We start from the raw sequence: 19,254 nt of genomic DNA, 5'->3' as shown, positions 1-19,254 counted from the left end.
TTAGGACCACCCTATTAGCAGAAACGCAGTGAAGTGGCGGGTGGCTTTCCGTACATTTGCAAATGTGTGCAACTAAAAGCTTTGCATTTTTATGTACAAATAGAAATAGCAACTGATTTGCTGGTTATAGCAGTGTGCTGGGGGATTTTTCTCTGTATTTGTTCTCAGCTTTCTAGGATGTCTACCTCTTGGATGGACTATGAGGTCTCTTGGCTGGGCAGGATGGCTGCTTTAAAAATTATGTTGCTCCCTAAGCTTATGTGTGTTTTCTGCACACTTCCCTACCTCCTCCCAAAAATTGTTCATGGATGCGCTCCACTCACTGGTGCTTAAATATATCTGGGGCAAGTTTTCTCATTTGTATTTTTCACTAATGGCTTTTACCCAAGAGATAGGGGAGATCTAGATCTACCAAATTTAGTCAAGCATGTATTGTTTCACATATTAGAGACTGGGTGCTTTCAGCCCTAGACCACACTCCCCCATTCCCCATCCTCCATTTTAGTTGCTCTCAAGGGCTGGGACAGGACTGTTGGGCCCTTTATGGACTTTGTCCCCCCAACTAGAAACCTCTATTGTCACACGGCTCCACTACATATTACATTTCAAATAACATCATAAATTAATATCATAACATACATTATAATCATAAATTTCAACACATTTGTCCTTTAACACATGCAGCCCATACCATGGCAACTGTTTATGCCACACACATCATCATCATTTATTTATATAGCGCCACTGATTCCGCAGCGCTGTACAGAGAACTCATTCACATCAGTCCCTGCCCCATTGGAGCTTACAGTCTAAATTCCCTAATATAGACACACACACACACAGACAGACCAACAGAGAGGAATTTTTTTAGCAGCCAATTAACCTACCAGTATGCTTTTGGAGTGTGGGAGGAAACCGGAGCACCCGGAGGAAACCCACGCAAACACAGGGAGAACATACAAATTCCACACAGATAAGGTCATGGTCGGGAATCGAACTCATGACCCCAGTGCTGTGAGGCAGAAGTGCTAACCACTAGGCCACTGTGCTGCCCACACACACACTCAAAAGTACATATATTCTTCCGAGATTTGGGTAATCTCCTAATTACAATTTCCTTCTTTAAGTCCTGTGCCGCATCATCATAGCAACCATACAAAGCGCAACCAAAACAAGAGCCCCATTTCTGGAAGCAGAGTCACATGATTCTCTATATTTATTACACCTTCCAGGGCACATACATATCACATCATACCTAACGACCCGCTTGATTCTTGGGCATGCAATATCGGTTGTCATAGCAACCTGGGACTATGCGACATCCAAATAGATGAGCATCTAAATGAACAAACATTAAATCAATCACAAGGCTCCACTTTCAAGTTAAATATGAGAATTACTCCCTTCGTTGAATCAATGTAAATTACTATGCCATCCAAATTCCTTATTCCACATAACCATAGACATATCGCTACAAATTAATGTTCAAATGTTGGTTAAACATATACTCTCACATTAGCCTGCAGAGTCCACGCATTATATGTAGTCCATACATTGATGTAGCCCTCCCCCCTATATATTGGGGTTTACTATGCATGTCATCACCATGGTGATATGTCCAAGTTCTATTGGCAAATTGTCATTTGATTCTGGGTGGTCTCTCTGTGAAGAAAATATTTTGGTAAACTTTATCCATAAAAATAGGTTCCAGTACTCCTATCATGATATCTCCAGGTTGTGTTAACCCCTCAAGAGCAGGGAGATCCAGTCTACATCTCTGATCCGCAGAATAAATGCAGACATGAAAAAAAAGGTAGGTCACTACAGGTCCATCGCTTTTATGATATATAAAACATGACTACTCATACTGTATGTATAGATCTTAATTTTGCTGATGATATTGGTGTTAAAAATAAAAGTGACATGTCATCCTTGCTTTTAGGTAATTATCAACAAATTTGTATAAAATGATCAGTTTCTCTTCAATAATTTGGACCATGACAATATTTATCCGTCTTCAACTGATTTATTCTGCGGATCAGAGATGTAGACTGGATCTCCCTGCTCTTGAGGGGTTAACACAACCTGGAGATATCATGATAGGAGTACTGGAACCTATTTTTATGGATAAAGTTTACCAAAATATTTTCTTCACAGAGAGACCACCCAGAATCAAATGTGCACTGTAAGTATGGATTAAAGTTACATAGTAACATAGTTGATGAGGTTGAAAAAAGACACCAGTCCATCAAGTTCAACCTATTTTGGATCTCCTGCGATCCTGCACTTATATTTGAAATTAATCCAGAGTAGGCAACCGCCCATCTGTTTCAATTTTGAAAATCCCTTTGTGAAACAACACATGCACTCTAAAACCATGCCCCCAGGTCCAACAATTACTGGTGATAAAGGCTAAGCAAGAATATTTGGATTTTTTCTAACAAACAAAACTTTGTAGGCGAAATGTTGTTTTGCAACAACTGAAACGAACCATTTAACATTGTGTCTCTAATGAACAAAATAAATAAATAAATATATATATATATATATATATATATATACATACCTATCTCTCTCTCTCTCTCTCTTTGTATACATATATAGATATACACACATATATGTATATATACACACCAAATAATTTGCTAATATATAACAACTGCCACACGTTACAAATCGGAACCAAAAGTATCGCATTGATGTGCTAAGAGAACTAAGTTTGGTAGCAAAGGTATTTTTCTTGTTTTTTTTATGGACTTCTTTTTAAGACAGACAGTACCACAAGACTGGTGGGACACAAATCCATAACTGGAAAAATGTACATTGCAACATGATTTGTCAAAATGTAACTTTGCACTATTAAATGTATTTGATCCTAAAGATAAATTAGACCCACTGGGCCGTATAAATTAAGGCACGTAAATGCCGATACGTGGAGTATTTTTTGTAAAATTGCTCTGTGCATGAGACAAACCCTATGTCAGAGACAGGGGTGTAGGAACCCGGGGGACAGAGGGGGCAGTTGCCCCCCCCTACATGATTTCTGCCGGGTGGGCAAAGACTGTGCCCCCCCTCCCCTCCATGAACTTCTACACAAAATCCTTCATGCTAGTTTTTGAAGTCAGTGTATCTGTTCTAAACTTGTGAAGCTTTTTAAATTATAGATTGTCTTAAAATAACTACCAAATGTACTTTAATATAGATTGCCTTAGTATAGATTTAATACAGATTGATTGATTTGTTTATTTAAAAAACTCTAAGGGGTATATTTACTAAACTGCGGGTTTGAAAAAGTGGAGATGTTGCCTATAGCAACCAATCAGATTCTAGCTGCCATTTTGTAGAATGTAATAAATAAATTATAACTAGAATCTGATTGGTTGTTATAGGCAACATCTCCACTTTTTCAAACCCACAGTTTAGTAAATTTAGCCCTAGGTGTTCCGTTCATAAGCATTTAATAAATAACCTGTATTGATGATGAACAACTATTCACTTTGCTTTTTACCCTGAATTTCGTGTGATGCTTCCAGTAACAAACCAGTGAGGCAGTGACTATAGATTTAAAAATACTTCCAATCAAATGAGATTATGCTGTCAACAAAATTGGAATAAAATGTTAATGACTATGAAAAATGTAAATTTTTAACATGAAAAATTGAATTTATCTATCTTTCTAACAGCTATTGTACTAATTGATAGTTAATATTAATAATAAAATGTATTTAATATTGTATAAATAAATTTTTATAGTAAAATAAACAATGAAACGGGTTGGCCAACCCCTTAAACACTGATAAAAATTAACATAGGATTGGGAGTCTTTGTATATCTACAGTCACTGTTACAACTGCCGTAAAACAAGATGCCAAACACGAGAAAAAGGGGCTACAGGTCGGGTGTAAGTGCCGATTACTAGTGGTGACTGCCGCGTATGCAATGCTAGAACATGTGTTTGCAATCAGAAGCAACTGTAAACATGTATTTTATCTACAATAGACATTAATAACATCCTAATAAATGTATTTTACATTTTGTTCATTTTTTTAATGTTTTGTAATTACTATATTATTAACAGGTGACATTAATTGACTTTTTTTCTGTGCGTTCTTTTGTGACTTTATATTCCACATATACATTGGACATATACTGCAGTGTATTGTCTGTTAGAGGACTAAGACCTGTATTGATCATCAGACTTATTTTTTGCACTCCTTGTTGAATATAAACATGCGCGTGCCTGATTTAGATGCTTTTTTTACAAAATGTACAGAACATTCATTTTACGTTCCTTAATTAATCAGGCCCTCTATGTTATTGTAAAAAAAAGTGTCCCAGTGCCTGCTCTTTATACAACCACCTTTACATACTATCAGGTTTACTATCGTAACACAAATCCACTATTATAAAATATTTTAATCCTATTATGTGTTGCCATCTATATAAACATTAACACCCTTTTAATGTCAGGTTTTTGCATTTTCTAAGCTGGCAGTGTAAAATAGGGATCACTGTATTTTAAAACTCAGACATCTGCCACATAACATGTAATTGCATATGATTTCCTAAATTGTTGTATACACTTAGATATAGTTACCTTTTTCCAGATAATAGATGGTTTAGGTACTCCACTGGCTTTGCATGGTAGAGATACTGCATGTCCTTCAATTGTACTGAAAATTTGGGGTCCGTGTTGAATGATAGGGCTAACTAAAATAGAAAAGGATAAATATAATTCCTGACATATATATAAAATATATTAAAATATTTGTATGATGGACTCTCTAGCAAAATCTAAAGATATAATTTCATAGTGAATATTGTCTAATTTGTCGTAGGATGCAAGATCTTGGCAAATGATAGTAGTTGGAAGGGTAGGTGTGGGTTGAGAAGAGACATTTTGGTTTAGAATACTGAGTGGAGATGAGAGACTAGAGGTATATTTGTTTGGCCACCTCCAAAAAATTTCAGAAGGAGTGGTATTGCAGTGTCACATTTATAGACACCGTAGGAGGCACCGGCTGGTATTTACGCAAATGAACAGAGAGACGCGGAGTCTAACACATCCTGCTGTTCACCAGGGACACCCGCAAGGAGGTTTGGTCTTCGCTGTGTGGGATGCACAGGTTGCGTTTCTCGAAGTCAGTTACCAGCGCGGTGGAGTTGTAAACAGGAATAGTCAGATGGTCCAGGTCGAGCCAAACAGTAGCGGAGGACAAAGGGAGAAGCTGGAGGGGTGTCAGGGATAAGCAGGAGCTCAAAACCAAACGGACTGTGCAGTACCAAATCAGGATCCAGAAGAATGAGCGAAGAAATAAGCCAGAAGTCAGTTAACCACAATGGAGCATATAAACAGGAAGTGCTGGAGCTGGAGTAAACCAATACTCTGGCACCCTAATGGTGCCAGAGTGTTACTTAAATAGCAGGGAGTGAGGGATGATTCAGCGGTCAGCAGCGCACCCCGTTGCCTAGCAACGGGACACGATCATTCTTGCGCATGGGCGTGTAGCGAGGCCCTGAAAACTGGAAGTGCGTCCTGTTACTTAGCAAGGCAAGGAGAGGCGACCGTCCCCTGCACCTAGGAAGAGTGCGGGGATGGCGCCTGGCAAGCAGTATATTTTAGGAATTTGTCAGAAGTATGACACTTTCCTGAATGGCATTGTACTTTGTTTTAGAAGCATTACCCTTGTGGATGAGGTCATGGTCAAGCTGGGGTGAAACTGTAACTGGATCATAAGATGGGGGGCTGTCAAATCAGGACAGAGGAATGTAAAATTGTGAATAAAAGTTATTGCAGAGAAGAAGAAAGCTGGTTAAATCAATGGAACTGAGATTACTGTTGGTATGAGGAACCTTGGTTGAGTTAGGGTGCACAGAGGATAGTTAATCAGGTGATGGTCTGAGAGAGGTAAAGGAGCTGTAACAAAACAGAAACGAAAAGTCAGAAGAAAACAAGATAAAGGCAGAGATGTGTAGGTGAAGCAGCTAGTGCAAGCAGTAGTGGATCTCCACCCTATCAGCACAAGCCTATCTTTAAATTGCGTCAAAGACGTAGATCAAAATGGGCGAGGGGCGGGGTAATAGAGCGCTGTGGTGGGGTCAACCGGGGCTATCCAATGAGGATGATGGAGGGGCATGATTATGATAAATCGCCCCCCCTAAAAATAAAGTCTAGGTCCACTCCTGACTGCAAGAAGCTCAGAGAGGAGGATAGAGAGATTAGTTTGGAGGCAGAAAGTGTATGTAGGTCATGAATTAGCATGCTGAAATCAATGAAGAGTATGTACTTTAAAAAATAGAAAATCTTTGAATTTACCGTTTGTTACAGCTGGAGTGTTCATTCCATAAGTCACATTCAAAGGATTTTGAAAGTGGTGGGAGACAGGTGATACCTTTGAGGTTTGATGAATTTCTAGAGTGTGTATAATTATAATTAAATGTATCACCAGTTGCTAGAACAAGATGGATTTCGGTAGAGAATATGGTCATAAAATATAAGAGTTATTATTTTGTGCTGAGGTTGGGAATATTGCCGTTAAGAAATAAAGACAGGAAATAAGTTCATGAGTGTTAGTTAGAGCTGAGTGGAGTGGTAAGTAGACAAAATGATTAAAGGATTGTGATGCAGGGGGGTTGAAGGATTTTTTAATTCTAAGGATAATACTATGGAGAGATATTAAGAAAGACACTTTGTCATGGGCTTTCAATGTGGTTTTAGAATGAATGGCAAGTGTCCAAGGAAAGTTGAGAAATACAATCTGCAAGATACAGTGAGATGGTGAATGCAGATTCTGGATGCAGCAGATGAAGATTGCAATACTCAGTTGTTGCTCAGTGATTGCAAGCTGTATTGTTCATCTGTAAATTCCCTTCACTTTGTAAGTGAAACACTCAGAAAGCGAATAAAAAATGCAACCCCCTAGAATGACTTGCAAGATCTAGTGATACACCAACATGAAATTATTGTAGCAAATAAGATTGTAATCTTAACAAAGTAAGAGTACATGAAAACCCCAACTGAAATCTTAGCAACATGATTTCAGTTTTGAAATCAGTATGTTGCACATGCCATTCCTTCAAACTATTTTTTTTAACATTACCCATATAATGGTAACATTCCTATAACATATCCAGCTTAGTGTATACAAGTGTCCCAGTACGCTGGTAAGGAACAACTAAAACATTTCAAACACATTTATTGTCAGGTGTTACATAAGCTATTCAATCATATCAATTAATGTTGCTCTATTTTCCCTTACCATATACATTGACAGTTGTTGCTCTTCTGCTTGTACCGGCAACGTTGGTCACTGCACATACATATTCTCCACCATCTTTCAGATGAACACTTTCCAAGTGAAGGCTTCCATCTGTCCGCACACTAACATATGGGTTCGAAACCAGCTAAAAAAAATAAATAACATTTTATATATGTAAATTTGGCAGAGTTTGTCTAAAAATGTTGTCTCAGTGCGAAAATGGATGTGCATCATTCAGCAATGTAAGGAACACCAGAAAATTGCACCTTCTGTACTTTTTACCTCACATTAATAATTTCAGTTCATAAAAATGACAGTAATTTTTGCACTGCTCCACAATGCTTTAGCTCTGCCCCATCAACCAATGCAAACTTATTCTCCTATCAATGCAAACCCTTGCACTTTAGCAGAAATCTCGGTGTGTGGCTTCACCAAAGAGGATTTTGCTCTGTGCCTCAGACATTTAAATTAGCCCCTCTCTGTCATCATTTCTTAAGCAGTTTTTGGCCACTGTAGTTTGATCACTAGCAGATTTGGAAAAAAAATAGCTATGGATATTTCACATTAACGGAATAGCTCTGAGATGACTGAGCTACTAGTGCATGTGACTATTCCCTTCATACACTGCATTAACATGTTCAGGTCTGGTTCTCTTGAATTTTTAGAACTTTGTTATTGCAAGTATATAATAGAACTCCTTACTTCTTAATTACTCCTTGTAAAATTACTGTAGAAATGAAATGTTTAATCCTATATGCAAGCCAAATTGGTGTCTTAACAACTGTTTTTGAATGTGTTTTTATCATTACTACATTGATACAATTACTCTTTACCTTACATAAAAACCTTTGTTTTATTCTGATGCAGATAAAGGGGTAGCGTTGGTTGTGAAATGGGCGTAAATCACACTTAAAAAAGTGCAGGAAAAAATATCATATGTACAGGGGCAGGCTGGGCGGGGGCCAGTGGGGCAATTGCCCTCCGGGTAGGTCCCATAGTGGGCTACTTTGGGCTGGGTCACTGGGCTACCTGCATTTTTTTCCTATATATAAGCTTCTGAGTCGAGTATTGCCCCCAGGCTAAAATTTGTCAGCACTCCCCTGCATATGTACTTCCATATTCAGAGCTGTACACATCTCGAGATGCTTCCAGCTCTGCTTCAGCAAGCCATCATCATAAGCGTATATTTGCAGCTGCCCTCTAGCAGGTGTATAAGACATACCTCCTACCAGACATATATGATTGTTTCTGTAGGGCTATATGAGCCGCGTGTGCGTAAACATGCCCTTATTGTCCTTGGTCTGTCCTTGAAAAGTTTTAAAGTTTAAAGTTTTTGGTAAAGTTTTATGGAAGGCTTTCCATTAGATTTTGGAGCATTGCTGTGGGGATTCACATTTATTTGGCCACAAGAACGTTAATGAGGTCAGGCACTGATGTTGGGTGAAGAGGCCTGGCTCACAGTACATGTTCCACTATATCCCAAAGGCTTTTCAGGGTGGTTGAGGGCAGAGCTCCGTGCAGGCAAGTCAAGTTCTTAGACACCAAACTGAGAAAACCATTTTTTGATGGACCTCACTTTGTGCACAGGGCCATTGTCATGCTGAAAAAGTAAAGGGCATTTCTCAAACTGTTGCAATTCAGCTCTCCTTAGGGTATAGAAGAGATGTAAGGTAGTAATGAGAGAAAACTCATTGAGTTTGTAATGTGTAGTGTATTCGGCACAGTGTGTGGGGGAGAACTTTACATGAATCCAATGCTGCTTCTTCAGGTGTTGTGTATATGTCAGAAAACTCACAATAACCTCCTAGGGACTAATACACAAAAACAATAAATATAAATGATATGAAGTATAAGAGTTCATCAAAAAGAGTCACACCCCAATAGAGGGGATATGCCACTTTCCCTGTGTGAATGCAAATAGCAAAAAACAATATTTGGGAGCGCCGCAGATGAACATCTAAAAATGTAATTATTGAGTAAAAAGCTTTTTAGACATCTATATCTTTCATATGTGTGTATGAAAGGAATTTTCCGTTTAGTATTAACTTTACTCCCTTTTCATTAAATATGGATTATATCCGTATATAGTCTCTGTATTGTAGTAATAGAAATAGACGCTGTCAATCAGTAGATGGCACACACTCCCTTTTAATTGTCCTAGAAGTGAGATTGTAATCAATACTGGTGCGAGTGGCTGTTTTAGGGAAAATAGTATCTTCTCCTCTGTATTTAGACAGCCCAATGGATCCCACAAATCACTTAGGATGTTTTACTCACAAAAGTCTGACTGAGGGAAAGAACCTAACAGGAGCTGTAGCCTGTAGATCCTGTAGATCACAAGAGTCTGACTGGAGGAAAGAGCCTGACAGGAGCTGTAGATCCTGTAGATCACAAGAGTCTGACTGGAGGAAAGAGCCTGACAGGAGCTGTAGATCCGGTAGATCACAAGAGTCTGATTGAAGGAAAGAGCCTGACAGGAGCTGTAGATCGTGGCAGCTGAGGGCAATGTTCACTGATGGATCTGTCTTAGCAGCATAACAGGCAAATAGGGAGAATTTTATAGCAGTGTTTTAATACAATGCTTTTACTTCAATAGATCTAAGTGGTCTGAATATTATCCCAGTATCCAAATGCATAAGGTGTTTCACTTCTACTATTTTTTTACCCCACTTTGACCAGTCAGCATCTTTCTTAAGTGGATAACTAGCTGTCAAACACATTTAATTACTCCTACTTAAAACAGTTATAGCTGCATAAAAATTTAGATCAAACTTTATTAAACATGTCCAGGAGTTCAGTCTAAGTCACTCAAACAGATATATTACAAAAAAAACACATGTCCACACATATATGTATATATTTCATGTGCTATTATAATTTTTGTCTACTTTGTTATTTTTTATTTTTTAGATATATATCCCCTCATTGATACTCATTCAGGTACATCCTGGTTATATATTCTTTTTATATATAATAATTAGAGCATGGAGACCAACAAACATATTACATTAGAAAAAAATAATAAACTATTTTCCTAGTGTCATGTCAGGGACACAAACCCTGACTTGCAAGTTACTAAAGCAAAGTCTGAACACTGTGAGCCACTCTACCACATAGACAGAGACACAGACACAGACACAGGTTGAAGATACTTATATATTAAATACTTATATATTTTCATTTTTTTATATTTTAATATTGTATTGATAATATATATGTTTTTGCTAATTCTATTAGATAAATAAAAAATTTCCATATTATTCAAGAGTTCAGTTTGTCTATGTGCCATGTCACATATAGATGTCTAAAAAGCTTTTTATTTAATAATTATGTTTTTAGATGTTCATTTGTAGGCGCCTCCAAGTATTGGTTTTTACCATTGTGTATATGTCAATCTGTCCTGTGTTGTGTATGTTAATAATGTACATTGTTTCTTGTGCAGGCCCACATTTGGCTTTAGCATCCTTTTGTTTACATGTAACAAGACATGTGCATGTCTCAATTGTTACGTTTCACAAATAGTAATATGAATTACAATTTAATAGCAATGATAATTAATGGCACTTACCACTATGTTGTCCTTAAACCACTGTCTCACTGGAAGAGGATTTCCAGCTAAGATAACACATGGCAAAGTGATCTGGTATCCTTCAATAACACTCACCATGGAAGGGCTCTCTCCAATTGCAGGAATTACTAAGAAGAGGTGCATTGATACAAAAATTAGAAGAATTATTGGTCAGCTTTCATTAACCTTCTACAGAGAAACATAGTCTATTAAAATACCCAGGGCCGGTGCTAGCGTTATCGGCGCCCTAGGAAAAATTTCAAAGGAGAAGAGGAAACCATAAAACTACATTACCCAGATCCCTCTGCACTTCCTGGTATAACGTCATATTTCAGATGTTTAACTCCGGGAGAGGTATGTAAGGGCGCATCATATCAGATAAAGAAGAGGACGGCGGCGGCCATTACAAAATAGCAGCAGGCGCCCCTTCGCCGCTGCACTTCTGTCCCAAACCGCTGACAGCGTTTTGGGACAGAAGTGCAGCGGCGGAGGGGCGCCTGTTGCTATTTTGTAATGGCCGCCGCCATCCTCTTCTTGGAACAACTGACTAGATTAGACAATCTAGGGGCGCCCTGCAGGTCCCGGCGCCCTAGGCAACTGCCTAAGGTTGCCTAATGGGAGCGCCGGGCCTGAAAATACCAAGACTAGGTCCAGATTTATCTGTGTGCTGCTTTAGGCCAAATATACCAGGCCAACCTCACAGTGCTGCACTTGAGAGGAGGTAACATAACTGTATTGAATGCCTACAAGAAAGAGTTATGTTTGTAAACATATTATAAGTGGTCTAATTCACGGTTTTAGATATAGATTAAAACGTGACATATATTCATGCTTGCCTACCTTTGGTAAGTTGTATTCGGGAGAGGGGCGTGTCTAGAGGGCGACAGGGGGCGGGGCACGTGAATTGTGTCATTTTAGCCCCGCAAATGCGGGATGCAGGAGATTTGCCAGCTCTCCCGGGAGTCCGTGAGACCGACCCGAATTTCGGGAGTCTCCCGGACATTCAGGGAGAGTTGGCAAGTATGCATATATTCGAGCAGCAATAACACCCTGCATTTCCTGCCAGTTCAATGTTGACATTATCTGGCTTTATAGATCAAGATAGGAGTTTTAAAAGTCCATGAATCTGGAAAAGATATCTTACCTAGTCCTGTTAGTGTAACAATGACTTGGGACTGAACTTTTCCAAACTGATTCTCAGCTTCACACAAATAGGTACCTTCATCTCCAACCCATAGATCTAAAATAAATATTTATATTTATAATATATATACTAAGTAATAGCTAATAAGTCGCCATTGAACCAGAACACTGACAAACAGAAGCAACACAGAATGCTTATAATAACTGTGATCCGCACAAAAATGGTAAAAATGTTCACAATTTCACTTTGTTTAGCTGAATTTCACAGTTTTCTGTGTTACTTATTTATAAGATTCAGCCTACTGCACTTCAATAAGATAACAACTAGCAAATTCTGTACTAACAAAAGCCTAAAATGTGTTCAATATAACAATGATTTCCACTTATTTTAGATAGCTACTTACCAATAATTCAATTATTTTCTCTAATAATGAAGCATGTGAATGTAAATAAAAAATAGAGAATCCGTCTTATATCAACAATCTATGAAAGTTATGGACATGTGAACACATATCTCTTGAGATAAAAATGTCTTTTAGGTTAAAGGTATTTGTGAGTAGTTTTTAAGACTCTACAGATCCCTCCTGCAAATGTACTAAGCAGGATGGCAATCATCATCGTCATTAATTTATATAGCGCCACTAATTCCGCAGCGCTGTACAGAGAACTCACTCACATCAGTCCTTGCCCCATTGGGGCTTACAGTCTAAATTCCCCAACATACACACACACAGACAGACTAGGATCAATTTTGTTAGCAGTCAATTAACCTACCAGTATGTTTTTGGAGTGTGGGAGGAAACCGGAGCACCTGGTTGAAACCCACGCAAACACGAGGAGAACATACAAACTTCTCACAGATAAGGTCATGGTCGGGAAGTGAACGCATGACTCCAGTGCTGTAAGGCAGACGTGCTAAACACTTAGCCATCATGCTGCTGGAGAAAGCAACATAGGAGAATAGTAGACAACAGCTGATGAGTGACAGGAGTAGTAGCTGCTTTGCAAGGTAGCGGTGAGAGAACCGAAGCTGTCACAATGAAGTACTCTGGAGATGGTAATAGAGATACTGGAGCAGCGATAGTTCAACACAGGCCACGAGCTGAGAGCAGACTGAAGTAGCGGAGGTACCTCGGGGTAACAGCTGATGGCTCTGAGAGGTAGCGATGAGAGAACCGAGGCTGTCACGATGAAGTACTCTGGAGATGGTAATAGAGATAATGGAGCAATGATAGTTCAACACAGGCCACGAGCTGAGAGCAGACTGAAGTAGCAGAGGTAACTCGGGATAACAGCTCATGGCTCTGAGAGGTAGCGATGAGAGAACCGAGGCTGTCACGATGAAGTAATATTACGAGATAGTAATAGAGATACTGGAGCAGCGATAGTTCGACACAGGCCACAAGCTGAGAGCAGACTTAAGTAGTGGAGGTAACTCGGGACAACAGCTGATGAGTCACAGACGTAGTAGCGGCTCTGAGAGGTAGCGATGAGAGAACCGAGGCTGTCACGATGAAGTACTCTGGAGATGGTAATAGAGATACTGGAGCAGCGATAGTTCAACACAGGCCACGAGCTGAGAGCAGACTGAAGTAGCAGAGGTAACTCGGGATAACAGCTCCTGGCTCTGAGAGGTAGCGATGAGAGAACCGAGGCTGTCACGATGAAGTACTCTGGAGATGGTAATAGAGATACTGGAGCAGCGATAGTTCAACAAAGGCCACGAGCTGAGAGCAGACTGAAGTGCACGCAATCCACAAGGAGAACAGTAACTAGAACCACAGGCTGCAGGAAGTGAGCTTGAAGAACAGAGGTCAGACAGGTGAATCCAGGAGGTTTAAATAGTGCTCCGATAACACTTAGTCAATAAGAAAGAGGGAGAAGGTCCTGAAGTGAAACAGACCTTGCACCTGCCCAGATCTGACAGTAGGTAAATGAATGGTGTGAGTCTGACACCAGAACATGCCAGTTTCAAGATCAGTGAGATGCAGGTAACGAGACAGGTACCCGTTTGAGGGACCAGAGCGTGACATCCACGTGCCTCTCATGACATGACTCCCCAATAATACCCAGTTATCTATATACATTGAAATGGACCTGGCACAATTTAAACAATTTTGCCAACTGGGCACAGCAGTTACTTATAACCTATGTTGAACATATTTACAAGCATAACCTAATATGATATGCACTACTTAGTTATTGAACCCTAATTGTATACACTATATAATGTGGACGGGTGAAGCAATTACTCAGCAACGTAGCCTTTATTATGCATGCTAGGCATCGTGCTGTCCTCATAGTAACCATTTACTCTATTCACTCTCAAGTAGTTTGGGGGACTGGCTGTATTGAGTCCTCCATCTGGCATCTTCCCTACATCACAGACTTCAATTATTACTGCCCATTGACAGCAACAAGGTAACAGTCCTGTGGGCTCGTGCCACAGCCAGCGGATTCAATACTGCAGAACCATTAAAAAAGGTAAAAGATGCAGAATAAGAAGTGCTATCCACTGAACTACAGAATGTATATGGTAAACAGTTATTGATAGGATAGGGGTTACATTTGTAAATAGACCCTTTGGGCTAGATTTACTAAGCTGCAGGTTTGAAAAAAATGGGGATGTTGCCTATAGCAACCAATCAGATTCTAGCTGTCATTTATTTAGTACCTTCTACAAAATGACAGCTAGAATCTGATTGGTTGCTATAGGCAACATCCCCACTTTTTCAAACCCGCAGCTTAGTAAATCTAGCCCTTTGTGTCTATTATGCATAATTAACTGCTAATACAAACTGCACATAAGTGAAGTTTTCTTATAAGTAACATTTTTATTGCAACGCAGTGATGACTCAAGAACTAGTTGTCCAAGACTAGACCAAGTTAAGAATCTCTGAAGCAGAGCACAATACATCTACACATCAGGACGATGATAAAGTAACTAATGTACAAAATAATAGTACATTTAGTATCAGTTGGGAACAGTATTGTATTGCTATAAAGAATGCATTTTGAATATGTTTGTTGAAGGTGGATGTCCCTTTTAGTGACTGTCTTTCAGTTTCCTAGGTAACAGAAGTGATACATTGTAAGTGATTGGAAACAGGCATAGGATCATGTCACTGCAAGTTTGGAAGGGGTCATGCTTTGCTGTGTTTAGGTTTCTTGTTATACATAGGAAATCATTACATACATGAAGGTAATTAACAAATCTCCTTTGATTTACGGTTATTTTTTAAGAAGCACTCTGTTTTACAATGTAGACTTACTACTAATCTGTAGTGTCCCAGTCTTCTGGTTATACATAAGTGGCTTTGAAAATGTGGATGTGGCATTTAACTTTCTCCATTTTATCTTTGGTTCAGGGAATCCCTGTGCAGTACAGTGCAAAATCACATCTGATCCAATATCCATTGCTATATTACTTGGGTTCTCTGTGAACACAGGAGCAGCTGGAAAAAAGTTTTCATTTCGTTAAATATGAATAATCAGCAAAATAAAACTACAGGGGGTAAATGTATTAATGTCCGGATTCTTCAACTCCGGCGTGTTCAGCGTCTTCGGCGATTAAATTTAAAGCGGCACTGCATTGTAAAGGGAAGTTTCCCTTTGCAATGCAGCGCCGCTTTAAATTTAATTGCCGAAAACTTAGAACTGACATGTTGAGGTACAGGTAAATTTGTAAGATACAGAATACAACATATGATTGAAATTATGTAGCTGCCAACATTCTTATCAATTCTGAACTCATTAGTAGACTAATCAGCAAAATGATTGAATGGAAAGAACAGGATTAGTTCAAACATGCACACATTGGGCCTGATGCTGAGTTATGTGCAATGTAAAAAAAAGGAGTAACTTTGCAACTTGGCAAAACCATGTTGCACTGGAGGGGGAGGTCAATTTAAAATGTGTGAACAGATTTATAGTTGGGATAGGTCATGTCCTAGATCAACTTTAAATTTTAGTTTGAATTAAAGCTATCAACTATTTGTGTGCTACATGAAAACAGCCAGTATTTAACTTATATACAAAATAATAGACTAATTTGCACCCATTATATTGTAACATGGTTTTATACAGGAGAAAATTTACTCCTTTTTTGCTTTGCTCCTAACACAGCATCAGACCCATTGTTTAGAAAGTGATTCATGATCTGTCACTGACTGAGAAAATATAAATGTAAACAGAGGTCAAAAGAAATTGCTACTTATTTAATAATAAAGAAAACTTTTTATTTTGTTCACATTCAAAAATATTTGTTTCTTCACCATAATTTTGTGTTCCCTGACTTATGACTGTATCTTAAAATACATCTGATTATAGCTACCTATGAAACAATGAACTGATTAATATAACAACTGATTGATAAATATAGCAAAATAAAAGTGTACGTATTTAAATAAGCATCGTAAATTAGGACAATGTATATAATTAGTGGTAAATAACAAAGGTCTTTGGTGAGGAAATATGTCAGATGTGAGATGAGAGATGTGTATCTCTTACAGCCGTACTCTGGAGGAAAGAAGTGCAGAGTCCGATGCTCTTCCCGCTGGATCTTTATCGGAGTTCGGAGATCGTCAGGGACGGGAAGCTCTGGAAAGGAAAGACATATATAGACATAAATATACTGTACAATAGGTGATGTGTACTTGCACATTCACTATATATAGACACACACACAGTATTGAAAAAGTATTCAGACCCCAGCCCTTGTTCACACTTAAGATTCTCATGTCTCACAGCAGTTTACTTCTTAGAACGGGCTTCACAGAATCACAGGACAGTTGAGGGGCAGCACGTTTGGGGTCTCGCCATAGATTTCTGATGGAATTAAGATGAGGACTTGGACTGAGCCTCTCAAGGACCAGGATCTTTTGTCTTTATTTTACTGCGCTGGTGCTGTGAGTGCTGGATTATTGTCCACACAAATCCCCAAGGCGAGTTCAAGGGTGTTGGTGGTTGTCAAGCCTGACCTTCCCATCACTGTACGGGAAGAGGTGGCTCGGGAGGAGGCTATTGATGATGTAGCTGGCGCTGTGGAGGAACTTGATGATGAGGATGGTGATGTGGTTATTGTAAATGAGGCACCAGGGGGGGAAACAGCTGATGTCCATGGGATGAAAAAGCCCATCGTCATGCCTGGTCAGAAGACCAAAAAATGCACCTCTTCGGTCTGGAGTTATTTTTATCCAAATCCAGACAACCAATGTATGGCCATATGTAGCTTATGTAAAGCTCAAATAAGCAGAGGTAAGGATCTTGCCCACCTAGGAACATCTTCCCTTATACGTCACCTGAATAACCTTCATAGTTCAGTGGTTAGTTCAGGAACTGGGGCTAGGACCCTCATCGGTACAGGGACACCTAAATCCCGTGGTCCAGTTGGATACACACCAGCAACACCCTCCTCGTCAACTTCCTCCACAATCTCCATCAGATTCAGTCCTGCAGCCCAAGTCAGCAGCCAGACTGAGTCCTCCTCAATACGGGATTCATCCGAGGAATCCTGCAGCGGTACGCCTACTACTGCCACTGCTGCTGTTGCTGCTGTTAGTCGGTCATCTTCCCAGAGGGGAAGTCGTAAGACCGCTAAGTCTTTCACAAAACAATTGACCGTCCAACAGTCGTTTGCCATGACCACAAAATACGATAGTAGTCACCCTATTGCAAAGCGTATAACTGCGGCTGTAACTGCAATGTTGGTGTTAGATGTGCGCCCGGTGTCTGCCATCAGTGGAGTGGGATTTAGAGGGTTGATGGAGGTATTGTGTCCCCGGTACCAAATCCCGTCGAGATTCCACTTCACTAGGCAGGCGATACCAAAAATGTACAGAGAAGTACGATCAAGTGTCCTCAGTGCTCTAAAAAATGCGGTTGTACCCACTGTCCATTTATTGGTGCGAATCATACAAGTTCAGGGTTTTTAATATATATTGTGGTGACCCACTCCTCTACGCAGTCCAGGTACATTTATTGGTGCGAATCATACAAGTTGATGGTTTTCTTATTATATATATTGTGGTGACCCACTCCTCTACGCAGTCCAGATACATTTAATGGTGCGAATCATACAAGTTCAGGGTTTTTAATATATATTGTGGTGACCCACTCCTCTAAGCAGTCCAGGTACATTTATTGGTGCGAATCATACAAGTTCAGGGTTTTTAATATATATTGTGGTGACCCACTCCTTTACGCAGTCCAGATACATTTATTGGTGCAAATCATACAAGTTCAGGGTTTTTAATATATATTGTGGTGACCCACTCCTCTACGCAGTCCAGGTACATTTATTGGTGCGAATCATACAAGTTGATGGTTTTCTTATTATATATATTGTGGTGACCCACTCCTCTACGCAGTCCAGAAAGATACCTCGTTGCAACGTTTTGGACTAATAACTATATTGTGAGGTGTTCAGAATACACTGTAAATTAGTGGAAATGCTTGTTATTGAATGTTTTTGAGGTTAATAATAGCGTAGGAGTGAAAATAAGCCCAAAAACTTGATTTTTAAACTTTTTTTTTTTTTTTCAAAAAAAATCCGAACCCGAGACCTTAAATCCGAACCGAGACCTTTCGTCAAGTGTTTTGCGAGACAAATCCGAACCTCAAAAATAACGGAAATCCGGATCCAAAACACAAAACACGAGACCTCAAAAGTCGCCGGTGCACATCCCTAATTGTTATGAGCCACCCCTGCTCGTTTGTTGACACTGGGGCGCGTCCTGGCATTTGCCCTGACAGCCAGCATGTCATGTCCGCCCCTTCATCCTGGCTGTCACCGGGGCCACAGCTAGGACACTCTGTAGTTCACCGCCGCATCCTGGTAAATCTAGCAGCCAGCAGCGTGCACAAATAGGCTCCTCTCATGACTACATCCTCCTGTGGTTGAGTGACAGGTCTGATGCATTGATGTCTGCTTGGTGGGTTTCACTATTTAAGGCAGAGAGGGCATAGCCTTCCTCCCAGTTATAGATTTTGTTCCAAGTTCTGTGGATACTCTGTCCGTTTGCTGTTTGATTCCTGTTGTGATCCCTGGCTTGTTTCTGAACCCTGCTTGAACTCTGATTGCCCTGACCTTGGCTTTGTTATTCGGATTCCCCTTGCTTGCTACAAGCCTTGACCTTTTGGCCTGTCCCTGATATTCTGATTGCTACAGACCTACTACCGTTGGACTGTCCCTGGATTACCTCCTGACTTTGGTTACTCCTCCTACCTCCGTCACTACGGTCTCTGAACATAAATTCCGAGTAACTGTGAACATAACATGCTGTA

General features: G+C 39.7%; 2 long non-coding RNA genes across 2 annotated transcripts; both read right to left on the bottom strand.

The window, feature by feature from the left end:
• Positions 1–4,597: 4,597 nt before the first annotated feature.
• Positions 4,598–10,902, bottom strand: LOC142136024 (uncharacterized). The gene is made up of 3 exons (XR_012687441.1): positions 10,828–10,902; positions 7,260–7,404; positions 4,598–4,710 (listed from the first exon to the last, which is right to left on the bottom strand). It is a non-coding gene; the product is annotated as an uncharacterized LOC142136024 (long non-coding RNA).
• Positions 10,903–10,907: 5 nt separating this feature from the next.
• On the bottom strand, positions 10,908–15,320 carry LOC142136023 (uncharacterized). Its single transcript, XR_012687440.1, has 3 exons — positions 15,243–15,320; positions 11,972–12,067; positions 10,908–10,955 (listed from the first exon to the last, which is right to left on the bottom strand). It is a non-coding gene; the product is annotated as an uncharacterized LOC142136023 (long non-coding RNA).
• Positions 15,321–19,254: the final 3,934 nt, after the last annotated feature.

Source organism: Mixophyes fleayi, unplaced genomic scaffold, assembly GCF_038048845.1.
Source record: "Mixophyes fleayi isolate aMixFle1 unplaced genomic scaffold, aMixFle1.hap1 Scaffold_89, whole genome shotgun sequence".
NCBI classification, from domain to species: Eukaryota; Metazoa; Chordata; class Amphibia; order Anura; family Limnodynastidae; genus Mixophyes; species Mixophyes fleayi.
The sequence above is the reverse complement of the archived record's forward strand: the minus strand, read 5'-3'. Positions and strand labels throughout refer to the sequence as shown.